The 26051-nt window shown below is 45.7% G+C and overlaps 1 protein-coding gene and 1 long non-coding RNA gene across 3 annotated transcripts in view; one reads left to right on the forward strand and one right to left on the reverse strand.

Annotated features, from left to right (window-relative positions):
- Positions 1-14647, reverse strand: part of LOC310680774 — a 45676-nt gene extending 31029 nt beyond the window's left edge. The window contains exons 1-2 of the long non-coding RNA XR_014512932.1: positions 14495-14647; positions 14213-14298 (exon numbers count right to left, since the gene is read on the reverse strand). This is a non-coding gene — a long non-coding RNA (uncharacterized lncRNA). The remainder of the gene's footprint in view (positions 1-14212; positions 14299-14494) is intronic.
- The window catches only part of PTK6 (protein tyrosine kinase 6), a 736207-nt gene that overhangs the window by 380076 nt on the left and 330080 nt on the right, over positions 1-26051 (forward strand). The gene's annotated exons all lie outside the window — the stretch shown is intronic.

Consider the following 26051-nt stretch of genomic DNA (forward strand, 5'->3'; position numbering starts at 1 on the left):
TATTACTTTATTTCATTAATCCTTGGCCCTGTTGTTGGAGTGGAGGGAGTCATTGTTAACCCATGAAGCAGTGATTCTGTAAGGAGGGGAAAACTCATCAGCATTGGCATTACAAAGGCATGCATTCAGGAGGGAATGTATGTTTGCAGTGAGCTTAGCAATGCTCCTGATCTCCCCCTCAATTAACAGAGAGGGATTCCCTTTGACTAGAAAGGACTTGGGGCCACACAAGAAGAGCTATCAAAAGGTGATTATTCACTAATCCCTCCCAGTGTGTCCCAATGTGGGCAGGGAAGCCTAATGACATTTGGCTCGCAATGAAGGATTTAGCCCTAATGAATCATATCCTCCGAGGACAGGCAATGCCAGCTGAGCATAAAATGAGTTGGGAAGAGGGGAATCCATTATCACAACAGAGGAGATTTACAGTATATTCAGACCCCACCAAAGCAGCAGTCATGATTTGGAGAAACAGATCCCTTGTCCATTCGGGGGATGTAAAACAGGTAAGGTTGCGGTTGGTGGGACCTGTGCAGACTTTGGGGGGATGGTTTTTGTCACGACAAGTCATGCTTTTCTCCAAAACATTTGCAGAAAGCTGTGGCAGTTCCCTGTGAGATTTAGAGCCCTAGAAAGTCATGGTTCTTAAGTATGCAGGAAGTCTACCCAAAGACAGGAGGCTCCTGGTTTTACAAGTGCAGCCTTCAACACATGGAGGCTGAGAGGGAGGCAGAGTATAGGGCATTAGGCCCTACTTTCCCTGCAACTAGATTGCCTGAAGAGGGTTATTGAAGAACCACAGACGTCCTCAGGACACCGGAGAGTGGAGACCCAGTGCACAGTACTCCTAGACTTTGCCAAGGGAGACTTGAGTTCAACTCTGTGCTCAGCCAAAACATTTGCTGGTTCCCCTTGGGCCAGTGAGTCTCTTTCATGAGAAATAATATTGCAGCTAAGGAAAGGGTTAAGACACACAGAATTCCCCTGTAAAATCATAGAAGAGGAAGGAGGAGGAGAAGAAGAAGAAGAAGAGGAGGAGAAGGTGGTGGTGGTGGAGGAGGAGTTTGGACTTGATATCCCACCTTTCACTCCCCTTAAAGGTAAAGGTAAAGGTAAAGGGACCCCTGACCATTAGGTCCAGTCGTGACCGACTCTGGGGTTGCGGCGCTCATCTCGCTTTATTGGCCGAGGGAGATGGCGTACAGCTTCCGGGTCATGTGGCCAGCATGACTAAGCCACTTCTGGCGAACCAGAGCAGCGCACGGAAACACTGTTTACCTTCCCGCCGGAGTGGTACCTATTTATATACTTGCACTTTGACGTGCTTTCGAACTGCTAGGTTGGCAGGAGCAGGGACTGAGCAATGGGAGCTCACTCCATTGCGGGGATTCGAACCTCCGACCTTCTGATTGGCAAGTCCCTTCACTCCCCTTAAGGAGTCTCAAAGCGGCTAAAAATCTCCTTTCCCTTCCTTCCCTCACTCAACTCTGTGAGGTGAGTGAGGCTGAGAGACATCAGAGAAGTGTGACTGGCCCAAGGTCACCCAGCAGCTGCATGTGGAGGAGCGGAGACGCGAACCTAGATTACAAGCCCACCGCTCTTAACCACTACACCACACTGGCTAGAGAGGGCACTCTGTGAGGTCACATCCCCTGCTTGACCTGGTGGAAAAAGTAACAAGAATATAATCCTTACTACTCCCTCCTTCCAACATTCAGCATCATTGAACGTCCATGAGTTCTAGCTTCTGCACCATGCATAATCTTATGTTCAGCTGTCCCTCCCACCTTACTGCACCACACACAATTTCATAAATGTCTGTCATGCTCTTCCTCAGTTGCCTTTCTCCTTCATCTAAAAAGTCCCGGCTATTTGTGCTCTTTTCTCATTAGGAAGAACTGTCTCCCAGATCACAGTCTCTTGTCTAATTCATTCCAGAAAGTCCCATGACTTCAGCATTCTCTCCTCTCCCTCCAACGCTCCTTCCAGGTGTCACAATTTGCGCTCCTTCTCCACGCGGAAGAACAGATCCACAGAGCAGATGTGAGCAACAGCCAGTGACACCAGTCATCTGATAAATGGCTTTTACGCCACTTAAAAAATTAGACCTGACAAGGAATCATTACCCCTTAAGAAAACAGAGCCAGAGTGCGAAGGAAGCTGGCAGGGGATCTACTGCCGTTCGATGCTTTCCCCTTTGAAGGTGCCACTCAGCAGCCGCCTAACCTGTCACCGTGAAAAGATGCAGGAAATACCGGTGTTCAGTCCTGACTTCCACAATTGCCTTGGAAAGCCAGCTCAAAACCATATAAGGCTCTTTCCAAGACTTCCTGTGCCGGTCTTCAAATGCAATAATTTACCTCCCTCCCCTGAAGTGTAACCTACTTCATTTATTTCCTCTGTATTCCAGAAACTTTTACAGTGGTACCTTGGTTTACGAACAGTCCTGTTTACAAACTACAGTCATACCTCGGGTTACAGATGCATCAAGTTGCGCTTTTTCGGGTTGCGGACCGCTGAAACCCGGAGGTACCGGAACGGGTTACTTCCGAGTTTCGTCAGTCGTGCATGCGCAGAAGCTCTAAATCGCACTTTGTGCATGCGAAGAAGCACTGAATGGCAACCCGTGTGTGCACAGACGTGCCGCTGTGGGTTGCGAACGCTGTGGGTTACGAACGTGCATCCCGCACGGATCACATTCACAACCCAAGCGTCCACTGTATTTGGTTTAAGAACTCCGCAAAACCGGAAGTAGTGTTACTTTACCTCGGTCTATGAACGGAAGCCGAACCGTGGAAGGGCACTGGCAGTGGGAGTGAGGAGATTTCACCCCTCCCATATCCAAGAATCTCCTGAGGAGTCTGCTGATTCTGCAGAGAGGAGGAGGCGTGTTCTGCTCTCTACTTATTCTGCTCCAGCACCACATCAAAGAGTCGGTCAGTGAGTGGGTTAGTCAGTCAGTCAGTAAGTCAGTGTGTCGGAGAGAGAGACTGAGTGTTAGAGATCGTGTGTATAGATAAGGTTGCTGCTAAGAGCAGCTGCAGACACTCAGTGCGGTTTAGCATTCATTTATGCTAAAGCTCATTTAGCTCTGTATATAGTTGTATAATAGTTGTAGATAGAATAAAGACGATATTCTACAGAGCTGCTCTCCGAGTTGTTTATATACTCTGCTAGACTCTGCTGTGTGACGACTGTCTACTTGTGGAAGTGAATCCGGTGCTCACAACTCTAAGCTGTGAGTCCACAGCACTTTAACCTGTTCCTGTGCAGAAGGTGGTCTCTGGAAGTGCTACCCAGCTCGCCTAGCCCAGTCGGGGCTGAAGTGGATGAGTCCAGTTGGTGGCACTGGCTCAAGGGTCATGCTGACAGGGAGGCCTCATTAGGGAAAGCGTGTCTCGGTTTAAGAATGGATTCAGTTTAAGAACGGACTTCAGGAACAGATTAAGTTCGTAAACCTAGGTACCACTGTATGGGCTTTCTTTCATGCAATGACAGGGGAGCAAAGGGGAGCCTTTCTCCTTTGCTGGCCAGAGAAAGGAGAGGTGAGTGCTCTTGTGCTTGAATCCTGCTTGCTAGTTTCCCAAAGACATCTGGTTGGCCTCTGTGAGAACAGGACTAGATGGGCCATTGTCCTGATCCAGTAGACTCTTCTTGTAGTCTTCTGTCATAGCTCAGACCATCTGGCTTCCTTGCAGAAGAAGAAGAGTTTGGATTTGATATCCCGCTTTATCACTAAGGAGTCTCAAAGCAGCTAACCATCTCCTTTCCCTTCCTCCCCCACAACAAACAGTCTGTGAGGTGAGTGAGGCTGAGAGACTTCAGAGAAGTGTGACTGGCCCAAGGTCACCCAGCAGCTGCATGTGGAGGAGCGGGGAAGCGAACCTAGTTCACCAGATTACGAGTCCACCGATCTTAACCACTACACCATTTTGGCTCTCAGGTTCAATCCTCAGCATTTTCAGGTATGACTTGGGAGCCTGAAACCCCGGAGAGCTGTTGCCACTCAGTGTAGAATATTGAGCTTGATGGACCAGTGGCCTGACTCAGTATAAGACAGCTTCTTAGTTTCCTTATTCAATAACAGTTGAAACTTGCAGTGGGGCTGGGGACAGCTGATGGGCCTAACCTTTCAGTCATGCTAGCAGGGCAGCGGTGAATTAATAGGGTTCTCAAAGAATTCTGCTGCAAACAGACCCAGAAGTGGAAATTGCTGCAGTCTGCATGTTCACTGATGGTCACAAATACAAAGCAGTCGTATGAATAACATCCAGACTCAAAATGTTATTGCTTTTTCCTTTTGAACCCCACAAATGACACATGGTTAATGATGTTTTTAAAATGGTTCCAACATTTCCTTTACAATGAATGCTTTCTGCAGGGTTGAGCAGAGGAACTCACATGTGCAGCCAACCAAGCTGGATTTAACCTTCTCCCATCTGCAGGATCAGTGGGGGTTAAATCCTGCTTCCTGCAGGATTGAGCTGCGTGCGTGGGTTCCTTGCGGAGAATTCAGGTGCACAGATGAACCAGGAAGGATGGCAAGGATTTCTGTGGAGTGGAGCTGCTTCAGCAACAATGAAACATGACAGAAATTATGAAAAATGCTGCCGTAGCAGACAGTGAAATGAATGAGGTAGTATTTGGCAGAAACCGAACTGCGGAAGAATGGAAACAGCACTATGAAGAATGCAGATGCTTTCTTACACCCCTAGTGATATAAGAAGGTGTCCTCACTGTGCCCTGTTCGGCTCTTGCTAAAAGCCTTCTTGTTTAGCCTACCCTACCCATATGCTTGAGGTAATTTTGATCTGTTTTAGTCTTTCCGTTTTTCTATGTTTGAAAGTTCTGCTGTAAATTTTGCTTAACTTTATTGCTTTATATTTCTGTAAACCACTTTGAGGTTGCTGTTTTTTTGCCAGTGTATAAATTTTATGAAATAAATACATGATCTGTGCCACCCCCACCCCGAAACTGCTGGTGGACTCCACATACCATCAGCCTCAGCCAACATGGTCAATGGTCAGGGATGATGGGTGCAAGTTGGATGGCTACAAGTTCCCCAACTCTTCAGTGGGAAGATGTCAGAAGGTGCAAGAGATAACAAAATGCACTTCAAAAGCAAATGGGGGAAAGGTTGAATGAGTGTTTGACCATATCTATCTATCTATCTATCTATCTATCTATCTATCTATCTATCATCTATCTATCATCTATCTATCTATCTATCTATCATCTATCTATCTATCTATCTATCTATCTATCTATCTATCTATCTATCTCTATCATCTATCTATCTGTCAGAAGGCTGATCGCTGAAGAATTGATGATTTTGAATTATGGTGCTGGAGCAGACTCTTGAGAGTCCCATGGACTGCAAGAAGATCAAAGCTATCCATTCTTAAGGAAATCAGACCTGAGTGCTCACTGGAAGGACAGATCCTGAAGCTGAGGCTCTAAGACTTTGGCCACCTCATGAGAAGAGAAGACTCCGTGGGAAAGACCCTGATGTTGGGAAAGATGGAGGGCACAAGGAGAAGGGGACGACAGAGGACGAGATGGTTGGACAGTGTTCTCGAAGCTACCAACATGAGTTTGACCCAACTGCGGGAGGCAGTGGAAGACAGGAGTGCCTGGTGTGCTCTGGTCCATGGGGTTCCGGAGAGTCAGACACGACTAAAGGACTAAACAACAACAAACAACAACATCTATCTATCTATCTATCTATCTATCTATCTATCTATCTATCATCTATCTATCATCTATCTATCTATCTATCTATCTATCTATCTATCTATCTATCTATCATCTATCTATATCTATCTATCTATCTATCTATCTATCTATCTATCTATCTATCATCTATCTATCTATATCATCTATCTATCTATCTATCTATCTATCTATCTATCTATCATCTATCATCATCATCATCTATCTATCTATCTATCATCTATCTATCTATCATCTCTATATCTCTATATCTCCAGAGACGAAGCCAGTCACAGCAAAGAGGGAAAATGCAAGCATAAACCACTGTGATGAGACAGATAGACACCTCCTCTCAAGTCTGGTTAAGGGTTGATGTACCATTTTAACATTTCAAGACTTGTACAATCATCATTTCTGCTCCATTCATTTGCTTCATTTCCACTGGATTATCTTGTCGTGCATAGAAATATCTTTTAAATATAACTCCATGTTGCTCTATGGGTATCTGGTATGTGGTGGGTATTCAGAAATGCCAGCCTTGTGTGTTCACTCTTGAAATTAAGTATCAACGAGGGCAGAAAATTAATTCACGGGTGGAACAGCAGGATGGGGTGGGGGCTGGAAAATAAAGTCTGTGGTCTTATGCCAGGGAATGACAATTTTGGGATTTATTTTATGTGTGGGAAGAGGACATATTCATGCCGAATAAACCGGCCAGAGGGCCTTTTGATATAATGAAATATACAATTAGTACAACAAAAACCAGAGGTTACTTTTAAACAGCTGGCAGCTAAATGCCTAGGTCTGTATACCATGGTGTCAATGTAGTCAAAGTACAGCTGTTTTAACTATGATTGATTTCAATGGAAGGATTAAGGATGTATGTCATGCAATGCCATCGAGATCAATGGGAAACAGAAGTTTGTTGCCCTGGGTTCCTTGGGGAGAAAGGGTGGGATATAAATTCAACAAACAAACAAACATATGCAATTAAAACACAATCCTTCATAATTCATTAAAGAAAAGGGGCTGTCTGATTCTCAAGGTGGTAAGGTAAAAAGGTAAAGGACCCCTGGACAGTTAAGTCCAGTCAAAGGCGACTATGGGGTTGTGGTGCTCATCTCAGCTGGCGTTTGTCCACAGACAGCTTTCCAGGTCATATGGCCAGCATGACTAAACTGCTTCAGGCGCAACAGGACACCGTGATGGAAGCCACAGCACATGGAAACTTCGTTTACCTTCCCGCCACAATGGTACCTATTTATCTGCTTGCACTGGTGTGCTTTTGAACTGCTAGGTTGGCAGGAGCTGGGACAGAGAAACAGGAGATCACACTGTCATGGGGATTTGAACCGCCGACCTTCTGATCGGCAAGCCCAAGAGGCTCAGTGGTTTAGACCACAGCACCATCCACATCCCTCCCCAGGTGGTAGAGATCTGCCATAGCTTCCTAGAAGTCCACAGAGAAGGACTTTGTTCTAGACCAGAGAAGCTCCAGCTATTGGTTGATGGACTCTGTCCAACCTCACCAGCTTCCCTTAATTTCTACCTCCTTGTGCCAGCTTTGGAAATACTGTGCACCTCTCATCTGCTTCCAATCTAGCCGGCAGTCCTCAGAGGGTAGAAACACCAGCTGTGTGACAAGCAACTCAAAAACCAAACCTTTCCACCATCACAGCATCTCCGTGCCAGAATGAGCTTTCCCTGTTGAACACCTGCCAGTCACAGAGCTGTTGAAAAGGCAGGAGCCATACCAGGAAATAAAGGGCCCTCTAAATAACAGCTTTTAAAAAGCTTTCGTTGATACTTGACTCGCCTGAGATTAAAATGCTTGCATACAACCTTCTGCAGCTGATGACAGTTATTTGGGTTGCCATTCGCCAGATGCCAATCTTTGTCACATGTTCCGGACATGTATATTTAGTGAGGTTTTGTGGAAACTGAGGATGGCATTCAGCTAAGTTTTACTCAGTAGAGACCCACTGAAATTAATGAACATGACAAAGTTAGATGGTGGGTTATTATGTTCCATACGATGACAAAATAGGGAATATTTCAAGAATACTGTTGAGTAACTTGCTCACTGATAATGGGAAAAATATGCATTGCTTCTCATTGGTAATCAGGGAGATCAACACCTTTCATAGATTGGAATAAATGAGTCTCGACTGAAGCATATTTTACTAAATGAATGCATTGCAGGACAGCAAATGGAAACATTGACTTGGGCAGACTAGCTGAAAAGCGGATTGCATATATAATACATTGCGTCAGAGCAGTAAATGTCAAAACAAGTTACAATGAATCTCCTCATTTGTAAACAGTATGCTTACTCCTATCATATAACTGATTATTATCATTATTATTATAGTGGTACCTCCGTTGAAGAGCAGTCCGGTTTAAGAATGATTCGGTTTACAAACTCCGCAAAACTGGAAATAGTGTCCTGGTGTGCGGACTTTACCTCGGTCTAAGAAGAGAATCCAAATTGTGGAAGGGCGCTGGCAGCGGGAGGCCTCATTAGGGAAAGTGCGCCTCGGTTTAAGAATGGCTTTGGTTTAAGAACGGACTTCTGGAATGGATTAAGTTCGTAAACCAAGGTACCACTGTACAGTGGTACCTCACGCTTCAGGTTACAGACTCTTCAGGTTACAGACTCCGCTAACCCAGAAATAGTACCTCAGGTTAAGAACTTTGCTTCAGGATGAGGACAGAAATTGCCTGGTGGTGGTGGTGCGGCAGCGGGGGGGGGGGGGCATTAGCTAAAGTGGTATCTCAGGTTAAGAACAGTTTCAGGTTAAGAACGGACCTCCGGAACTAATTAAGTTCTTAACCCGAGGTACCACTATATTAAAAATTTGTATACTGCCCTATGCTTGCAAGTCTCAGGGCGGTTCACACGATAAAATCACACTATAAAAACACAAAATGCATAATCAAAATAAAAACAAGAACAACCCAATAACCCCCCCATTTGTCTCACTGACACACACACAGACACACACACAAACACACACACACACACAATCATGATGGCAAAAGCTGTTTGACAGTAGAACCGACCACTTTGCAAGGTGGCCTCTCCTTCCTCAGAAGGTTTTTAAACAGTGTTTGGATGGACATCTGTCAGGGATTCTCTAGCCATGATACCTGGATTTCAGAGGGTTGGACTAGATGACCCCTGGGGTTCCCTTCCAGCCGTACAGTTTTATGAGTCTATGAAGGGTTGCATTTCCCTTTTCAGTATGGATGTTTAATGCAAAAGTCTGCAGCAGCAGCAGCAGCAGCCTTTGCTAGCTCAATTCCCACCCCCAGACATATTGGACTGCAACTCTGATCGGTCCCAGCTAGCATGGCCATGCAAAGTCCAGTCTACAGGGAATCCTTAGTTGAGAAGACCAGGCTGTGACTGAGCAGCTACGGAAGCGATGAGCCAAGCACAACATGACAGCCTTAAAGGGACGGAAGAGCACAGGGGCAAGGGAAGGAATCTCTCCAGCTACCTAGATGAAAAGGCACCAGCCTCATTAGTATTCCAAGGAGGCGATAGCTCCTGTAGCAATGGCTCTGAGTGAAACAAATCAGCAAAGGAGAAGGTTTTTAAAAACACATCTCAAATGACGCGGGGAAAGTGACTGAAATGGAAATCCCCGTCAGGAAACTGTTCATTGCATCAGGGTGCTTTGCTCCAGATCAATCGTTTTAGGACGGACGGCTCCTCTGGTGGAGAAATTTCTATTTCTTTCCACTTAAAAAAAAAAATAATGGGGTTGGGGTGAGTGGTGGGGAGAAGAAGGAGGAAGACTCTTCTCTGGTCCTGGGTACCTCTCCATTGCTGCTGTGCACCTTAATTATGGATGGGGAAGAAATTTCATTCAGTTCATGATATACCTTTTGAAACAATATGCAAAGTGAAGCACAGCCATCCTCCCCAAATTTCGCAGTGCGGTTCACCGTCTGAGTAATGTTGTAGAATAATGTACTAAGGTAAAGAGTGCATAAAGGTAAAGGTAAAGGGACCCCTGACCATTAGGTCCAGTCGTGGCCCACTCTGGAGTTGCGGCGCTCATATCTCTTTATTGGCCGAGGGAGCCGGCGTTTGTCCACAGACAGCTTTCCAGGTCATGTGGTCAGCATGACTAAACTGCTTCTGGTGCAACAGGACACCATGATGGAAGCCAACTCTGGGGTTGCATCTCTCATCTCGCTTTATTGGCCGAGGGAGCCGGCGTACAGCTCATGTGGCCAGCATAACTAAGCCACCTCTGGCGAACCAGAGCAGCACACGGAAATGCCATTTACCTTCTACTTTCACTTTGACATGCTTTCAAACTGCTAGGTGGGCAGCAGCAGGGACCGAGCAATGGGAGCTCACCCCGTCACGGGGATTTGAACCGCCGACCTTCTGATCGCCAAGCCCTAGGCTCTGTGGTTTAACCCACAGCGCCACCCACGTCCCATAACGAGTGCATAGAAATGTATTTATTAGAAACAGTTTGTCGCATTGATTCCGGATCTTCCCCGTCAGCATTGCTAGCCCTATGTATTCCACCATCTTGCTCTGCCATTCTGAGCCAAAAGTATCCTTGCAGCCATTGTGGCATACTTAAACAAATTTATATTATATATGAAAGAACATTGTAAACATCTGAAAACGTTTGTAGGTTTGAGCTGAAATGTTTTGTAATGAGAATATAGGGAACTAATTTACATTTAATGAGGGGAAATACAAAAATAAGAGAGAAGGTAAAAAAAGTGGTTATAGAAATGCTAAGAATAATGTAACTATGTATGGAAGTCAGAAAGAGGGGTGGGAGGAGGTTGATGCTCTGTTAGAACAATGTTTGGGTTTATTGAACTATGGAAACTGTGATTATGATAAAATTGAAAATGCAATAAAAATTATAAGAAGAAGAAAAAGAAAAAAGAAATGCGTATATTATATGGGATGACAGCATGAACCTATTCCATGCCGGGTACGTTTAGCCTGGAAAAGAGGAGACAGAGAGGAGATAATGATAGTGATCTTCAAATATCTTAAGAGCTGCCACATGGTAGAGGAAGCATACTTGGGTTTTTTTCTATCTCTGGGGGTGGGGGTGGGGGTGGGTAGGACTCGAACCAGTGGCTTCAAGTTACAAGAAAGGAGATTCCAACTAAACATTCAGAAAAACTTTCTGACAGTCAGAGGTGTTTGGCAGAGGAAGCATCTCCCTTGGGAGGTTGTGGGTTCTCCTTCCTTGGAGGTTTTTAAGCGGAGGTTGGATGGCCATCTGTCATGGATGATTTAGCTGAAATTCCTACATTGCAGGGGGTTGGTCTAGATGACACTTGGGTTCCTTCTAACTCTCTGATTCTATGAATTACTTGTTAGAATTCCTGCTCCATGATTGCAGTCATAGGATTGTTGTCTATCACATGACGGTATATGTTTGACTCTACAGAGTGGGAAGTGATGGAGACAGGATGTTTGTGTTACTGTGTTCCGTGAAGTGGGACTATTCTCCTTCTTTGCTGTCTGATGTTTGAGAGAGAGGGAGCCATGTTGCAGTGCTCCGTGTGTATTTATATGTAAATAAAGTAGATTAGCCAAAATGCTGAGTTGCTGAGGTCTGTCACGCAAGTTGCGAAGACTCTGCGGATCCCTAAGTGTGCATCGGTCGCTGTGATTTTCAGGCTGAAGAAAGCTTTTGAAGCTCCCGAACGATTGACCAGGAGGGAGAGAACATGCCGGTCGGGCATGTGTCTCTACCAGGGTCCTACTCGAGTGTAGACTGAGCGCCAGATGCTGACAGCAGCCAGGATTTTCATAGCCTAACAAGGGAAGGCAGCGCAGAACCTTCAGCTCTCTGCAGTGTTGGTATAAAAATGATATAAAAATATGTAGGCATCAGCAACAGTAGAAATGATAGCGCATAAACTTTGCGTTTCCAGAGCCAAGGAAACCCCAGAACACTTTTATGCCACACAGTTGGACTTCATATCTTATGTTTCTAACTCAGGTAAACAAGATTCTCTGCCTGCGTCACAAAAGGAGATCCGATATTGTAATTTTCTAATGCCTGTATAATTCTTTGTTTGCCTGATGCAATACCTATCTGAAGCACCAATGTTTTGAAGTTGTTGCTATTGTTTTATTTGGCACGTTAATAAAATAAGAACCTTTAAATAAAAACACCTTTAAATTTTTAAAAAAGCATACTGTCAGAGCTGGCTCCTGGTCCCAGCTCACCAAGGACCAACGCTAGCCGGTAGTAAAGTATCAAAGTCTTTATTGAAGAATAGTTTCCATTTCCAAGCCTCAGCGTCCCAGCTCTACGTCTGGAGTCTAGACCGGCGAAGCTCCGTCTGAGTCTCCGCCCCCTGTGCACCAGTTTAAGACTCTAATCTTACTCCACCTCTTCCTTCTCTCTCTCTTCCTCTGGGTCCTACTACCCCCCGGGGTCTCCTCCCTCCTGGACTCTTCTGACGCAGACGTTGACCCCTCTGACTCCTCCCCCTCTCTTCGGCGGGCTTTAGGACCTGGCTCCCTACCCGGACTGCCCACCTTGCCGCCCTCCTGTACATTTGAACTTGGCGCGCGCGCGCGTTTAACTTTCCTGATGACCGTTTCCTCGCTCCCTGACGAGGGTGTGGTCACTCCTGCCTCACGTTCTCCCGCTGCCCGCGCGCCACCTGATCCCGATGCCTGGGACTCCTCCCCCCTACTGCACTCTGGGGGGGACGCTGGTCCGGATTTCCAGCTGCTACTCTCTGAGTCCCCTCTGGCCCCTTCTTCCCGAGGTGTCCCCCTGGGCACTCCCCTTGCCCTGACTATGGGGGCCCCTTTCTGTGAATCCTCCGAGTCACTGGAGAGACTCAGAGACCTCGGACTGCTGTCATCGCTGACATTTCCTTCGGACTCCTCCCCCTCGCTCTCCATTTCCTCCCTCTCCTGTGACTCTGCTCCTGAACCCCTGACACATACAAATATAAATATTGGGCAAAGTAAGCTTTGCAAAAAGATGTATATTAGCCCAAATTGCATACCAGAAGCAGCAAGCATATGAGGAGGAACGCTCAATAAATAAGGTCATATGGAGACCAATGAAACAAATTGATTGCTGCCACCTACTGAACCAGATCTGCCAATCAAACAGCTGATTCTGTACATTCTGCAAGCTGCCCAGAGTGGCTAGGGAAACCCAGCCAGATGGACGGGGTATTATTAATATCATCATCTTGGTTGATATTATAATAATAATATCATATAATAAAAAAGCCAAAAGATTTCTATGAGAAGTTCCTGAGAAAGCTTGCAAAAGCCAGTTCCAAATCAAATTAAGGGGAGTTTGACCACCATTAGCAAAAAAACCGGAGCCAGATCACGGGTGATCACAAGTTCCTTCAAAACAAATACAGTAGTACCTCGGGTTACAGACGCTTCAGGTTACAGACTCCACTAACCCAGAAATAGTACCTCAGGTTAAGAACTTTGCTTTAGGATGAGAACAGAAATCGCACGGCAGCAGAGGGAGGCCCCATTAGCTCAGGTTAAGAACAGTTTCAGGTTAAGAACAGACCTCCAGAACGAATTAAATTCCACTGTACCTGGTTTCCAGGAACTACTATTTGTATTTTTCTCCCATAGTCCCCTGTGGCATCCTCTGTGTCAAATAGCATTAGCTATTTTTCCAATCAATTATAGCATCGATGGAAAACCATATCTGCTTTTCAGTAGTTTTCTTCATTCTCTGTTAAAATGCCTGCTTCTTCCTTTACATTGGTCTGACTGGCCTTCATTGATGTCATCACTTAGAGATTGCCTATGCTATGCTGTGACATCATCCTGTCTCTGATTGGGTGGGAGCACACATTTGACCAATCTAGGAATGGAAAAGCAGCAGCAAATAGGGGGGAAAGACACAAAGGAAAAACAGCCAGAATAAAAGCAATTGTGCCAAACTGAATCAAAATCACTGATATTCTGAGAGTCTAAAGTATTTTATTTTTTTCAGGAGAAATCCCCATCTCAATGAAATCACCAGTTTTGTCCTGGAAAAACATTTGACACAGCTCTAAAATGAGCTGGCTTGTAAGAGGACACACCAAACACTCAAGTGGTCAAGGGAGCACACTGTAAATATTTGAACTTGTGATATACAAGCTGGGGTGAAGAAACAGATTTGTAAAATGCTGGAGATCCGTAAGCTAATTTAATTATCTTTTACAAAAGAGACCATCCTATTGCTTTGTAGACTGAAAGCTGAGTGCATCTTAGCTGAAAACATTTCGGAAAAATTCCCAGGGCAATTTTAAAGCGGAAGGAGGGGGGGAATATGTAATAAGAAAAATATATGTATTTTATACAAAAGTGTATGATTCATACACAGTCACTATTTTTCTCTCCCTCTCCCCTCCCACCCACACAGGAGAAACTTACTTAAAAGCTTTGGCACTCTTTATAGAGGATATATTTAACTCAGCACTAATAGATGAGTGGGGAAGAAGTCCTTGGTACCTGAATTCTCTCAGGAATGTGAAACACCAGCTCCCAATGGCATCGATTGGTGGGAGAGAATCATCTGCACACCCCACAGCGAGTTACTGTTGATTAAACAGAAAGACAAAGAGGGAAAAGCTGCCATTCTAAACAGACTGTCAGAAACCATTTCTCTGATTGACCTTGAGAAGAACTACACCCTCCCCACCCCCTGTTTCCAGGCAGATATTTTTTCAGTTGATACAGCAGCGGAGGTAAAAAGTAAGGGATTTTAAATGAGGAACAGAGGGGAAGTCGTACCTTGTCATCATCCGATGCCCTGAAGGCGGACTCCATGACCTTCAGGACTCAAACACAGCTCGAATTTGACCAACTTTAGGAATGTTTTCGGTATGCCCAAGACAGCTGTTTGGGGAGGTCTGCAGGTAATTAAAATATGAACCAGTTGCTTGAAACTGCAGGAGAGGAGAATGGGACCAGTGGTGTAGCGTGGGTTGCCAGTGGCCAGGGCCGTGTGGAAGGGGGTTGGGATATGGTTATCAGATTTTTTTCAATGAATCCGGGGGCACTTTTATTTTATTTTTTGAAGCTGGGTAGCAACAGGGAGTCAGTAGTGGGGATGGTGAGGCAAAAGACCCTGGGCCCAAGCACACATGCATTTTGTATAAAGGTATAAATCCCTTCTTTCGCACCCTGTGAAACATAAATGCACAGAGGTTTTTTAAAAACTGGGCAATGGTGTGCCACCCACCCGTGACTCCCGAGCCTCCCCAATCTCCTTCCCCCTTCCCCCTTTGTTTTGACAGATCAGGGGAGGCTCAGGAGTCATGGGCAGGCGGTCGTCACCCAGGAGGGGCAAGCCTGGTAGCGCAGTTGGCTCTGGCTGGCTTCAGGAGCTGCTCGCTGCTCGCTGCCATGGCGCCCACCATTTTTCCTGCACCATGTCAGCGAGCAGCTCCTGAAGCCAGCCAGAGCCAACTGCGCTATCAGGCTGGCTCCAGGCTGCTGAGGCTGCCGCTGCCACGTTTCCCGGGGACAGATTTGCAAATCCGGGGACTGTCCCGGGGAACTGGGAACGTCTGGTAATCCTGGGTTAGGAGGGCGTTTAATAGAGTACGCAGGCGCCTTCCACTGCCTTATGGCGTCCATGTCACACAGGATATCACAGCCACAGAGATCAGAAAAGAAGAGTCGTTCTGTTGTCTGGGGAGGCCACTTCCTGGTTCACATGGAGAAACCGTTTGTGACGGAAGCATGACGCTGTATTGAGTCAGTGGGGACAGAGCATGCTAACCCCTTGCCACTGCCGCCACTGGGTGGACACAGAGCACCTTCCACACCCTGTCCCCACTCGCGCACAAGTGCCTGGGAACTGTTACTACTTAGGTGTCTAAAACGGATACATTTTGACTTACCTTTAACATATTGTTACAACTGTTATTTTATAGTACGGAGCAACAGGAAGAAGAAGAAGAAGAAGAAGAAGAAGAAGAAGAAGAAGAAGAGTTTGGATTTGATATCCCGCCTTTCACTCCCGTTAAGGAGTCTCAAAGCGGCTAACATTCTGCTTTCCCTTCCTCCCCCACAACAAACACTCTGTGAGGTGAGTGGGGCTGAGAGACTTCAAGGAAGTGTGACTGGCCCAAGGTCACCCAGCAGCTGCATGTGGAGGAGCGGAGACACGAACCCGGTTCCCCAGATCACAAGACTACCGCTCTCAACCACTACACCACACTGGCTCTCCAGTGTCAGGAATCATGAAAGAAGAGGTGTCCGGCTTCACATTTTCCCCCATATCACATTTTTTTTACGTAGCATGCACACACATTGTTATTTGTGATATATTGCCATGCCAAATATTGTAAAACCATTACCGCGATGTGGACTTTGAACCGATTTTGAGCGATGTATCGATACATCACCCAGACCTAGCAGATGGCATAAGTGAAGTTCTAATCAGGAGCGTACAGTGAGTAGGAGCTGGTGACACTTACCTGGCCTCCCAACATCAGAATCACTGCTGCTTACCAAGAGGTTGAGGGGCGAGGCAGCCAGGAGGTCAGTCTTGTGCATCCACAAGAGCACTGCATGTGGGCATGTTAAGGATTGTAGGAAAGGATATATTTGTTAGTTTCTGTTTGCCACTGAGTAGTGCTTTGGAGTCACAAGACTCTGTTTACATTCCACACATTCCAGAGACAGTCCAGGCTGTAGGAAGTCTCACGGGAGAGGAGACAGATGTGACGTTACTGCTTTCCTGTTCCTTTGTTCCAGTTGCAGATTCCGACATTTTTGTATAAATATTATCCTTCCTTCACTCATACTAGTAAGTGATGTAGCAGAGCAAATTCCCCTCAATATAGCTGGAAGCTAGTTTGCAGATTTGTTTGACTCTCTTGTTGTTGTTGTTTTGTCGTTTAGTCGTGTCCGCCTCTTCATGACCCCATGGACCAGAGCACGCCAGGCACTCCTGTCTTCCACTGCCTCCTGCAGTTTGGTCAGACTCATGCTGGTAGCTTTTTGACTCTCTTAGTTAAGTTTATTTCCTGGTGTCCCCTTTTGAACCCTCTTAAAAGAATAAAGCCACAAGAGTCTTTCAAAGTAACAAAAAGTTGACTCACATTTCAGCTCACAATATCATTCCTGAAAGGCAGGCTTTACCTGGTAGTTACACAAAGAAACTGTGAGTTCATCTCATATGGAGGCTGAGGTCATGTGCTGCTGGCTGAGAGCCAGCAGACAGCAAAATTACATTGAGACAACAAAATGGCTGCAGGAGAGCAGCATGGCAGCAAAAGATCAGCAAGCAAGTGAGCAACCACAAGACAATAGAAAGACTGACAAAACGGCTGCGTGACTCGGCTCTTTTGTGGAGTCAGCCAGGGCCACGTCCATCTCCCAGGTCACATGCAGAGGGAGGATGCTCCAGACCAGTGGAACAGGAAGGTACGCTGACCGGGTATCCTCCTGCCTGTGCCCACTCTAGGGAAATAAGGAATGTTGCATTTGACTGCACCAATGGATTACATCCCACACTGGATTGTTCCATCTATGAGCTGTGCAGGGCCAACCTCCCAGCTGCTTCCCTCTTCCCAGTTAAAGCAGCAATTCTGCTGTCAGGAGGTCAGGCCAACCTTCCTCACCTACTGCCCTGACTGGTACACCTAACTAGGTCTAAGTACTCCACCTGAAATATGGTGCAAAGTGCACACCAGTTACCTATTGATTTTTTGCATGCTCTTGTGTGTGTGAAATCACCAGGCGTATAGACGGATCCTGACCTCCTGCATTGTCAGTGATCCATTTAAGGTGGAGTCACCTGTGGAGCAGATGCAATAACTTGGCCTTCCTTTTCCATTTCAGATAGACGAATGGCTCTTCGGCCAGCTCTCAACTTAGTGCACATCATTTTGTTTTGTTTAGATTTATGGAAGAAGAAGAGTCTTCCCCAAAGGCCTCCTGGGGGCCTCCACATCTCCGAAATGCAATAAATCAGAGGAGAAACAGCAGCTTTGTAATATTACTAAATAACTAGATAACACTAATCCTCCCCCCGACCAATTGTTCCCCAGCTGCCCATAAATCACTAGCAATAAAAACGCTTCTTCAGCAGCCCCCATCTTCCTTTATTATGCCGTATGACTTGTAATTCTCCTCTTGAAGGTCAGTGGGCTTGAGTTATAGGCAGCAGACAGAGAGCAGAGTGCAAGGAGAAAAGGCTGGAGCTTCTGCATTTTATTACCTCTGCTAAGAGGCCAAAGAAAGGAGAGACTACCAGTCTCAACATCCCTCTACAATCAGGGCTGATAACTGAGCAACATGTGCTTTCTTGCTTGCTTGCTTGTTTGCTTACTTACTTACATACAGGGGGAAAGAGCTAGAAAGGATCTCTGCCTGAGTCCCTGGAAAGAATTGCTACCAGATCAGAGAGTGCTCTGGAACAATGTTTTGAGTCAGTGTAAAGAAGCCTTCTGGGACGCGGGTGGCGCTGTGGGTTAAACCACAGAGCCTAGGGCTTGCCGATCAGAAGGTCGGCGGTTCGAATCCCCCTGACGGGGTGAGCTCCCGTTGCTCGGTCCCTGCTCCTGCCCACCTAGCAGTTCAAAAGCATGTCAAAGTGCAAGTAGATAAATAGGTACCACTCTGGCGGGAAGGTAAACGGCGTTTCCGTGCGCTGCTCTGGTTCGCCATGACTTGGAACCTGTACACCGGCTTCCTCGGTCAATAAACCCCAGAGTCGTCCACGACTGGACCTAACGGTCAAGGGTCCCTTTACCTTAAAGAAGCCTTCTAGAAAAGAGTCCTCTGGCTAGTCAATTGTGCAAGTCAAGTGCCAAGCAAGGAGGACAACTTAAAAGCTATTTTTGCACTAGGCCTGTTTGGGTTACCTGGAAGGAAAAGAGCTTTTGAGCTCTCTGCCTTGCTTGGGAGGCAAGGCCCACACAGTGTGCCATCTCTGTGATGCTCTCATGTGATTTTGTGGGATAATCCAAGCTCTTGTGAGATCTCATGTAAGCATCCCTAGTCTCTCCAGAGCCGAACCTGCCAAATTCTCACTTTCTGAAAAAATGCATGAACCGAAACACAGCCATCCTTCAAGATTCACACTTCGCCCAATGAAGTAATGCAGCTCTCCAGCAAGTTAATGTGTGCAAAAATGCACATACTAGAATGAAATGTGTGTTAAAATGTTATACTGCTGAAAATAACGCAAAAAATAAATAAATGTGTTACGTTAGGGGGAAATATGCTTTGCAAAAATGTGTGCATTAGGCAAGGTTGGCTACAAAAACACGCATATTAGGAGATATTTTAGGATGAATTTTCACAAGAACTTTAAATCTTTTTTTTAAGCAAACTGATATGGAAATGTAGATAACTGAATTTAAGATTGGAAAAATTAGAAACTGAGAGAAATCAATATTGACAGATTTGCCCATCACTGAAGGGACACTGGTAGCGCTGTGGTCTAAACCGCAGAGCCTAGGGCTTGCCGATCAGAAGGTTGGCGGTTCGAATCCCCGCGACAGGGTGAGCTCCTGTTGCTCGGTCCCTGCTCCTGCCCACCTAGTAGTTCGGAAGCACGTCAAAGTGCAAGTAGATAAATAGGTACCACTCCAGCGGGAAGGTAAACGGCGTTTCTGTGTGCTGCTCTGGTTCGCCAGAAGCTGCTTAGTCATGCTGGCCACATGACCTGCAACCTGCGGACAAACACCGGCTCCCTCGGCCTATAGAGCGAGATGAGCACGCAACCCCAGAGTCATCCACAACTGGACCTAAGGGTCAGGGGTCACTTTACCTTTAACCAGAACTGAGCAGGGCGAGACAACCTGTGCCCTGGATTTGTGACGGCTACATCTGATGTTAAAGATGGTGATAGAAACCGTCCTGAGCTTCCAGTTCTTGGGTTGTCCTGACCTATGTCGCAGTTGCTGCTGCAGCTGTAGTTGTTGATTTGAGCCAGAATAGGACTCAAGGGCTGTAACGCTCACCCCGCATTTGACAAATTGCCCAAGTTCTTGTTCCCAGCCAAGGAATTATGAAGCTCGGCGACATCTCTGCCAATGACCACAAATCTTTCCCATCCTGAATTGGGTTTATTTATCCTCTCTGTTGCCAGGCTTGGTCCCAGCAGGAAGCAGGCACATTCAGTAGCAAAAAGTCATCCTTTTTCTCTTCTCTTATGTGCGTATACACACTTTTTCTTCTTCTTTCTTCTCTTCTTTGGTGATCCCTCGTAGCCAAGTAAGATTGTCTTCCATAAACACGGATTTAACAATGAGTCCGTAAGTGACTGTGGAGGCCAATTCTGGATCCGCATGTCCTTCCACAGTGGGGACATTGGTTTCCAGGTGGGAGTAGATCATGGTGGGGATTTGCCAAGCGTGCCTTCCTCTTAGCACGTTTCTCCCTTGAGTCCCGAGTTTGAGTGTCTTCAGAGCCCATGACCACCTTTGGTAAAGGCCGTCATCCAACTGGAGCACTCACAGGCAAATGTTTCCCAGTTGTCAGTGTTTATACTACATTTTTTTAGATTTGCCTTGAGACAGTCTTTAAACCTCTTTTGTTGATCACCAGCATTGCGCTTTCCATTTTTAAGTTCGGAATAGAGTAGTTGTTTTGGAAGACAATCATCAGGCATCCGCACAACATGACCAGTCCAACGAAGTTGATGTTGAAGAATCATTGCTTCAAAACACACACACACACACACACACAGAGAGAGAGAGAGAGAGAGAGAGAGAGAGAGAGAGAGAGAGAGAATCTATCTATCTTGAAGCTAACTTCATATTGAAGACAAGGAGCCCCAATGGAACCAGCCATCACTGCTCATCAGACACTGTCTGGTCTCGACCTCAGCCATCTGAGCTCAGGCAGTCTGCTGTTCGTTCTCAGAAGCTACACTCAAGGTTAACTTCATGCTGGTTTGCACAAGAAAGAGAGAACAGAACTGGGAGGATAAGATGCTGCAATCCTAAGCACATTTACTTGGAAATGTTTTATGCTGAAAGCAGCAGAAGATATTGCAGAGTAACCATGCCTGGGGTTATCTAGGTTGGATTGGGGATGCTGCCAGTTTGAAAACCTTAAGAACCGCTGTCAGTAGGAAACATAGTGCCCTCCATCTGTTCCTGGACTACAACTCTTATCATCCCTGACCACTGACCATGCTGGTTGGGAATGATGGGAGCTAGAATCCAAGAGCATCTGGAGGTGTCATATTGGTTACCTCTGGCATAGACAATACTAAGCTCAATGGACCAATAGTCTGCATGAAGCAGCTTCCTCCTATTTTCCTACATTATTAGCAATTACAGCCAGATGGGCAACTTGTTCAGAGGCATTTCCTACCTTGCCTTGTTGGTGAAGTTTCTCAGGGCATCTGATTGGCCCATTGCAGTGGACAGAATGCTGAAGGAGATGGACCATTGGCTGACTGCCGCATTGCCATTTGCATGTTCTTCAGTGCTGCATAATCAACGAAAAAGATCACAGAAGAGCTATCAATAACCAGGCCTGCTGCTCCTTTATAATGTCCTCTGGACTTATTAAGCATCGTCCCAAATCTATGCTGGTGTTTATTGCACTTTATCAGCACAATTCATGTAAGACTTTTTTTGTTGTTGGGGCACAAAACAGAACAGAAAAGAGAGGGAGAGAAAGCGAAGATCCAATTTATCTCCACTTCACACCTGTGATTCAGGTGCTTGATGGAGAATGACTTGTAGTCAGAGAAGACTAACTTTCTGATAGCCTGCCAGCCCTTCTGATAAACAGAGTCCAGAGCTATCAGAGAAGCCTGCCAATTAGGCACAGATCCCAAGGATGGAGCTGAAAGAACAGATCTCGTTCCTTATACAAAGGCACACGCAGGTTGTCTTCTGATCGCTTCCCCTGACATGGATTGTGTTTTCAGCTTCACTGTGCAGAACAAATTGAAGAAGGACTGGCCTGTTGCTGGTTACCTGAGGGGTGTAAAGATCCCCTTGAAAGGCTGGCCCACCCATGAGGCAAGGTGAGGAGATCACGTCTGGTGGCAGGATCCACTGGGGCAGCAGATCTAGCCTCCAAGGCATGCATCACGCCCGGATGCATGCAGTGCCGGATTTACGTATAAGCTAAGCAAGCTATAGCTTAGGGCCCCCCCAAAAAATTAAAGGGAAAAAACCTGGATGTACATTTCCAAAATAGAAGATAAAAAACAAATAAAATAAAGCCTACATACAGCAACAGTGTTTTATGTTGTGTAGGCTCCTATGATGTAAGTCATGGGCCCCGCCTGCTAGCCTGCTCCCTAAAATATCCCTGGTTTGCTCCTTTCTATATATAGGGTGCCTGTGGAGATACCCAGGGCTTACAGGGTTAACAGCTCGGGAAATGACATCCTGTCACTGGGGGGGTGTTCGCATCTTTGTTATGTGAACGTTTTACTTTCTGTTTTGGCCAAGACAGGAGAAGCATCATGCCTTCGCTCTCTCCTGGCTGTTGTTGTTTTGCTGCTGTACAGTAAACCCTTTGTAGAATAGAAGCAGATGTTGTACGAGAGTTTTACTGCATGGCTGAGATTCCTTCCACACAGGCACAGATGCACAAGTTACTCTGCTAGATATTCTGCTGTAGCCAGGAAGATCAGGTTGGCACAGTGGAAACGGACAGGACGCCACAACAATCCCACTGTTTGCAGCCGAAACGGATGCTCAACAAAACAGTGCCTACATTCTGTATGGACTGGTTGCACGGCAACATGTGCAAATGGCTTGAGATATCTATTAGGTCCATAAATTATCAGATAGCATATATTCAGCACAAAAAAACAGCGACAATTTGTTGTTGACATAGGACAGCTGGACATACAAAGGGCCCCATTACCTTCAGTAGCTTAGGGCCTCATCAAAATTAAATCTGGCCCTGGGTGTACGGCTTCATCAATGTCGGAACACCCCCTCCAACGCCACCTTTATAGCAGCCTCTTGGCAAATAGGAAGCACTGCTTGACTCCTCCCACCCCTAGGTGTCAGAACACCCCTGGGCTGTCCTTCGGGGTCTCCTGGGCTTTGCACCCACCCGGCATAATTCAGAGTGGGCCTCTCCCCCCCCTGCAATGGCCTTTAATTCGCACCTCAACTGTTGGGTAAGATTGGTTTGATCCCCCCCCTTCCCTGTCACCAATGGAGATCTTCACCCAGTACCCCTTGTTCCCTGGCAGGATGGGGACATTTTGCTGTCCCCTTCAGGTGCCAAAATGTCTTGGGCCAGCCCTGTCCCCTTGTGCTGCGGATGCTAATAATTCACATTCAACAATGCACATTTGTTTAATCTTCTCAGGGAAGAAGGACTGGGTTTTGTGATACGTTTCAAATGTGTGATTGATGCTTCACTCCCAAAAAGTGAGAGGCGCAGAGCAGGAAAGAGAAATGCTATTTCTGAGGTCAGTTTCTTTTCGAGAAAGAAGAAGAAGAAGAAGAAGAAGAAGAAGAAGAAGAAGAAGAAGAGGAGGAGGAGGAGTTTGGATTTGATATCCCATCTTTTACTCCCCTTAAGGAGTCTCCTTTCCCTTCCTCCCCCACAACAAACACTCTGTGAGGTGAGTGGGTCTGAGAGACTTCAGAGAAGTGTGACTGGCCCAAGGTCACCCAGCAGCTGCATGTGGAGGAGTGGGGAAGCGAACCCAGTTCCCCAGATTACGAGCCTACTGCTCTTAACCACTACACCACACTGGCTCTCAACATCTGTTGAACCCCACAGCACACCACACTACCAGTCTGAGATGGGAAAACTGGGAGAAGATTTGTATGTGTTGAGCTACCAGATTGGCAATGGTGTTGAAGCAAGAGTAGAGAAAATGCAGCTCAGTAGCTCAAATCATATATATGACTGGCACCCTTCTTTAGGAATTAGACCAATGTCTAGACTTTAACATTCAAAAACTTTACTTCCAGATACTTATAGATGAATTAAAACATAATGAAGGCTGATCGCTGAAGAATTGATGCTTTTGAATTATGGTGCTGGAGGAGACTCTTGAGAGTCCCATGGACTGCAAGAAGATCAAAGCTATCCATTCTGAAGGAAATCAGCCCTGAGTGCTCACTGGAAGGACAGATCCTGAAGCTGAGACTCCAATACTTTTTCCACCTCATGAGAAGAGAAGACTCCCTGGAAAAGACCCTGGTGTTGGAAAAGATGGAGGGCACAAGGAGAAGGGGACGACAGAGGATGAGATGGTTGGACAGTGTTCTTGAAGCTACCAGCATGAGTTTGACCAAACTGCGGGAGGCAGTGGAAGACAGGAGTCCATGGGGTCACGAAGAGGCGGACGCGACTAAACAACAATAACAATTTACAATCACATGCTTCTCCAAGCATGGGCTTACAGTCTGATCTTCCAGCTTCCAAACAACTGTATTTTCCCCTCTTTCCAGAATTCAGCACTCGTTCTTGTATATATCAGTTAGCCCATTTCTTGCAGCTCCTGGGAGAGATTTCCACTTTCCTCTTCTCCTGCAACCTTGGCCTCTTTCTTTCAAGCAGAGCACTCCAACACTCTATTCTACTTAGCAGTGTTCACAGTGGATTCTAAAACACTGCCCTCCTGCTTCACATAAAAACTGAGTCTCTCCTTCACTAGATACCTCCCATGTGACCAATGTTAGCCAATCACATGAGACCTACTAGAGTCCTCTCTAGAATTCAGTTACCAAACCATCAAATTTAAACACATAGTAATGCATACAAGCATTTATTTTCCAGTGAATTAAACTACTATGCTTAACAAATGGCTCCCTGGAGTGTCAGATAGGACATGCCACAGATTGAACCAGGGACATTTTGCATGAAAGGTAGATTCCCTGACACTGAGCCATAGTCCTCCCCCAATTCTTCAAGTAATTCCAGGGATTCCAGTACTTACCTGAATTCAGTTTCCTTTGAAAGAAGCCAATAGAAGCTTGTGGCATTTTGCAATATTTGCATTTATCTACAAATATACAGGTTGAGCGTAGGTGGAGACTCGCAGCTGAATACTCCTACAAATGTTCCAAAATTTTCTCTCACAGAGTAAGATAGTTTTTTAAAAAATTTAAGGAACTGTAGAATAGATTTTGGCACTGCGCTAGTACTGTGTGTAGTCAGACCCTGGGAAAGAAGGAAATAAAAATATATTTTGCATTGCTTAAAATATGGGCTTCAATGTGGTTCCAATAACCTCACAAATAACTTTCAGGAAATGAGAGCATCCTATTTCTCATTACATTAACAGTGCAAACCTATCTGTGTCTACTCAGGAGTAATCCCACGGAGCGTACTCTCAGGTGAATGTGTGTGCGATTGCAGCCTAAAACATTTGCTTACTTTAATCTGTTTCTTAGGCTAGCTGTCATGCTTTATCGTCCAGAAAACAAATGCTGATTTGGTTTTGATGGATTCAGTCCTTTTTATGATATCTCCAGGCTATTCTTTCTTTTTTTTTAAGCAACCAAACTTCCAAAATAGGCATAAATAGCTCTTTCTCCCTTTTTTCCCAGTAACAACAACGAAGTGCATGAATATGTATGCTGCTGATTACAATATTTTTAGTCAACTCTAAGACTTTTAACTGATTGCATACTTTTGTTCCAAAGGAACACTGTCAGCTACTGTTGATGCCTCTTGTTAGATGGAAAGTCACAGTTTTGCCAGGAAAGCCAAACTGGGACCGACAACTTCCTTTCTGCTCTTCCCTTCCCAGGAGAGCCTCCACCTGTCAAATCCTCTTTGTCTGCATCAGAGGGACAGGTGAGACAGCAAGGTTGCCTCCATTGGCCTGGCTGGGACCTACCCAGTATTGTTTGACAATTCAGTTCCCAGAACTGTCCCCATCCACAGCCGTCCAACCTGGCTGCATCAGAGAGGACAGCTGAGAAAGTGATTGGACAGGGACTTCCTCCCATTTGGTTCCTGCACCTGGTCATTACAGCATCCCACATTTTCTAAGTGCTGTACACAGATTAAAAGCCACCGTCTGCTCGCTCACATTGGAATAGACATGACATAAAAGGAAAAAGGAATGGGGAGGGAAGAAATTAATTGTGCAATGTTGTAAAAGGGCAAAAGAGTATTGGGAAATAATTTATAATAACTGAAAAAAATATATTCAAAAGTACTTTCCAAAAATGCCAGAGTCCTTTTTGTTGGTGATAATTCAGAGGGAAATTCCCAGGTATCAAAAAAGGTTATTTATGTATGCTACTACTGCAGCCCGTGTTTTCTTAGACCCAAAATGGAAAACGAGTGAGGTCCCAACTAAAGAAGAATGGCAACTGAAGCTGGCGGGATATGTACAGCTTGCAGACTTAACATATAGAATAAGAGAACAAGA

The sequence above is a fragment of the Podarcis tiliguerta genome (genome assembly GCF_965153285.1).
Source record: "Podarcis tiliguerta genome assembly, chromosome: 6".
Classification (NCBI taxonomy): Eukaryota; Metazoa; Chordata; class Lepidosauria; order Squamata; family Lacertidae; genus Podarcis; species Podarcis tiliguerta.